This window comes from Pundamilia nyererei, unplaced genomic scaffold (genome assembly GCF_000239375.1).
Source record: "Pundamilia nyererei isolate P.nyererei 1_Seehausen unplaced genomic scaffold, PunNye1.0 scaffold00255, whole genome shotgun sequence".
Taxonomy (NCBI): Eukaryota; Metazoa; Chordata; class Actinopteri; order Cichliformes; family Cichlidae; genus Pundamilia; species Pundamilia nyererei.
This window is the reverse complement of record NW_005187656.1, coordinates 386,059-390,585: the sequence shown is the minus strand read 5'-3', so window position 1 is coordinate 390,585 and position 4,527 is coordinate 386,059.

Below are 4,527 nucleotides of genomic sequence, written 5' to 3'. Positions count from 1 at the left end.
TGTACGGCAGACAGCCTGATTTAAAAAAAATGGGGGGAAGGGTCGAGTCCTGCGGAAAAAAATGAGATTCAGTACGTGCTGGACCTGAGAGCAAAACTGCACGGGTTGGGGAGGCTTTCATGGGATAATTTGCTCCAGGCTCAGCAGCGTCAACAGAGCCTGTTCAACAGAGGGGCTAAACTCAGGTTTGAGCCTGGTCAAGGAGAGACATGAGTTTGGGTGGGAGTTGCCAGAGTCCATCATTCCCACCTCCCTCCATTGTGATAACCATCTTACATCCCACACAAGTGCAGAGAGCGGATGTTGCTGCTTTACAACAGAGCTTTGCAGGCGCGTTCTCCCCCCTGCCCAGCCAAATGTCTTTCATTGAGCATTGTATTGAAATGCATCCTGGCATGATGTTGCGTTTATGGCCCTAAAGGCTTCCTGAACATAAAAGACAAATTCTTCAGAAGGACATGGCCGACATGCTGAAAATGGGAGTAATAGAAGAGTTGCACAGCGCCTGGTGTAGTCCTATAGTTTTCGTGGTGAAGAAAGATGGTTCTATGCGGTTCTGTGTTGACTATCACAAGGTGAATGAGGTGTCACAGTTTGATGGGTACCCAATGACCCAGGTTGATGAGCACCTAGACCAGTTGGGCACTGCTCACTTTTTCACGGCACTGCATTTAACCAAGGGCTACTGGCAGATTCCCTTGTCTGCAAAGTCCCGGGAAAAATGGCCTTCTCCACTCTGTATGGTTTGTACCAATTTGTCATATTTCCATTTGGCATGTTTAGAGCCCCGGCCACCTTTCAGCGCCTTATCGACCAGGTGCTGCTGCCGCACGCTGCATATGCTGTTGCCTACCTAGATAGTGTGATCTGCCATAGTGACAGCTAGGAGGAGCATGTGCAGCGGGTGGCCGCGATCCTGGATTCCCTGAGGAGGGTGGGGCTCACAGCCTACCTAAATAAGTGTGCGGTTGGACGGAGGGAGGTACAGTATCTGGAGTACCACTTGGAGGGTGGGCAGGTGCATCCACAGGTGGAGAAAACAGCAGCGATTGCATCCTGCCTGCGCCCCAAGTCCAAAATGGAGGTGAGGCGGTTCCTGGGGCTAGCCCCTTGACCGATCTCACGCGGAAAGGTGCCCCCGATCTAGACCAGTGATGGAGCAGTGCCAGGTGGTGCTTGTGCAGCTAAAACAGGCTCTCTGTGGGGAGCTGCTGCCGTTCACGCCTAACTTTTCCCTCCCTTTTTGTCTGAAGACAGATGACTCAAAGAGGCCTGGGGGCCGTTTTGTCCCAGCAGGTAGGGGGAGCCGACCGCTCAGTTCTGTACATCAGCCGGAAGCTGACGGATCAGGAGTGCCGGTATAGCACTGTCGAGAAGAAATGTTTGGAGATCCAGTGGCCGGTCGACTCCCTTTGCTACTACCTCCTGGGGCACCCATTCCCCCTCTGCTCAGAGCATGCACGGCTGCATTAAGAGGCTCTAATGCCTGTGTCTCATTCTCGCGGCCCATGTCACCTCTACTTGTGGCCCGCATAAAGACGTGAAGAAATATTTTTTTAAATTATTATTCAAAAAATGATTTACTATGATGGCATAGCCCTAAAGAATATAGACTCACGGGCAGTGTAGTCCGTGATGCCAGCAGAATGGACTGCCATTCTGCCGGCAGCACGACTCTCCTTTTTCTCCCTCCCTCCCCCTCTGAGCGCGAGGGAGAAAAAGGAGAGTCCAAAAGTACGAGTTGTCACCAGAGATGGGCAGTAACGCGTTACCGGTAACACGCTACTGTAATCCAATTACTTTTTTTAAAAGTAATGTGTAAAGTAAGGGATTACTTTCCCGTAAGCACGCTGCGTTACTACGTTACTAAACCGTGATTTTGTTTGCAAGAGTGTCTCATGACAATGACGTAACCGAATGCGACGTTCGTGGCAACAGCTGTGTGCAGTTCAACAGTGGATAATATATAGAGCGTGGGAGAGAGTATGACCATGCAGGGTATAAAGCGTGGAAGTACTGACATTACTTTGATTTTGATTCTGTAAAAAGTGACAAAAACATTAGCATCCGCTGTACACTCTGTGTGGGAAGAAAACTTCTTTTTACAGTGAAAAAAAACCCTAAACGTTTGAGCAAGGGGAATGTGAAATTCACAGAGAAACTCCCGGATCCTTCCACTGACATGACTGCTGCAGCACCGGGCAAACCTCTGCCTGCCCTACTCCTGCTAAACAGGTGAAAATGGATTTAAAAGCAACAGGACTGCAATAGTCTTTGATTTTATTTATTTTCTGCTGTGTTCTACTTGCATCTATTTGAAAGTGTGAGTGTGAACACAAAAAACAATTTTATTTTATATGCTGGAATATTCAGGAAATAGGTTTAAATGTTAAACTTATTTCTTCCAGTCAGAGAATATTGCATATAATTAAATTTTTCCTTGATGCATACGGTTAAAAGATTAAAACTAATAAAAAGTTTTTAAAACAGACTTTTTCATTTGGTTACATTTTATATGATGGATTATGCAGAAAAAGTAGAATTGGGCTGAAAGACCTATTGCTTTATTACCTATTCAGATTTTAAATCATGTTTTTAAAAAGTGACTAAGTAACTAATTACTTTTGAAAATAAGTAATCAGTAAAGTAACAGGATTACTTTTTTGGGGAAGTAATCAATAATTAGTTACCGATTACTTTTTTCAAGTAGCTTGACCAACACTGGTTGTCACCAACCAGAAACGGGAGCTGGAAGCATGTAAATATAATAATAACCACTACAGCCAAAAAGAGTGCCTGATGAGCCCAGTTGTAAGTAAGCTATTAACACTTGACTGTACACTGTGTTCGTGTTTTCCTCCGAAACAATAAGTTGCTTTGGAGCAGCCTTTCAACGCCTCTCTCTGTCTCTCGCTAGCAAAGTTGACCCAGTTTTTGGCTACGAGCTCGACACGGAACCCGTAGCAAAAACTTACTACGGTCTGAGCTGCGGACCTGTGAATGATGGTTTTTTTGTTTGTTTTTTTATCAGTGGAAAGAAATTTGTTTTCTGTGAAGAGAATAGGGTTAGGATGTGGTTTGAACTTTTAGCGTGTATTTGTGTTTTTCTTGCTTCTGACTCGGAGAGAGGCAAAAAGAAAGTGAGAAGAGAGTGTCATCTTTCTTACATTTTTCTTGTCCTGAACTAAAGACCCCCTAAAGATCTTCTAATCACATGAGCCATGGTGTGAAAATGGGTGTAGGTCACAATCAGCCAAGGTTTCGGGTGAGCTCATTGTGAAACCTAGCCCCACCCTATCGTGTGATTTCCTGAGGTCAGATGGCCCAGGATGTGAGTGGGCGTTAAGGCGTCTGGGAAGGGATCTCACACCTGGATTATAGATGGCAGAGAGTTGGTGTCGTAAACCACCGCTGTTTCTGTTTGTGCTTTAAGGCTCTGCACTCCGGGGTTGCTTCGCTCTTTGTTTGCTTGCTTTCTATGTGATATTTCTGCTTTTAAATGTACTGTTCTGCTGTTCATATGACAATGTTTAATAAACCCTGTTCTACGAATTCTATGCATTTTCCAGAGAATCATTATGAGTGATTTGATTTTAATTGGATGTGAAAAGTTTGACTTGCACAGCGTTGATGGGAGGTTATTGGCTTCAAAATTTGCGACCCAACACCAGAGGATATGTGATCACTGACTTTCACTGTGGTGGATCCATAAACCGATGCCATAAGAGTGTCAGCACAGAACCTTGTGAAACCCAATGATGAACTTTTTGTGTTTAAGTTCTATGAAACAACTGGAATCTGTCTGAAAGGTTTGAATGCAGAGGATTTCAGTACAGGAATAAACAAAGAGCTGCTTCACATCAAACACTATGTGACATGTTTCAACCATTGGGAAGATTTGGCAGAGTAAAAGTTCAGCTTCTATACCAACACTGAGGAGCAACAGTGCATTAATGCTGTCAGGTAGGTTTATGTGGTCAGAACAATTGCAATGTGCATAGACCAGATAACAACCAGATAACAAAGCAGACTCACAACATAATGTACCACAATAAGTTTCTTCCTTCATGTTGAGACTCGCTGACTTGATTGGGTCTCTTCCATTTGTTTATCTCTTGTATTTTTTTTTATTCTGTACAGTTTCAGAGCTTTTATCTTGTTAAAGTACTGAATGCCACGTTGTCACCTTGAGCACCCATGAGCGCTCACTACAGAGCCTCCCAGTTTGCATGAAACTTTGATATTTATAACAGTAGATCAGTAAGGAAGTGCACCTGTTACAGAAACCATAAACAACTGCCTGCTTTGAACCATTTTTGTGAGCTGCAGCACACAACTGAAAGCTCTGCAAGCTCATTTTAAGAGAATCAATAAGCATAATGTCCCCCATCACATCTTTTATATCAACTTGAAAAGCTTTTAGAACATTTGAGTTCTAAAAGTGTTCTTGCAAAGATAAAATGCTTAAAGTCAGTTAAAAATATAGCCAGAGTCCGCCCTATTCTCTCTCGGGCCAACACGGAGATG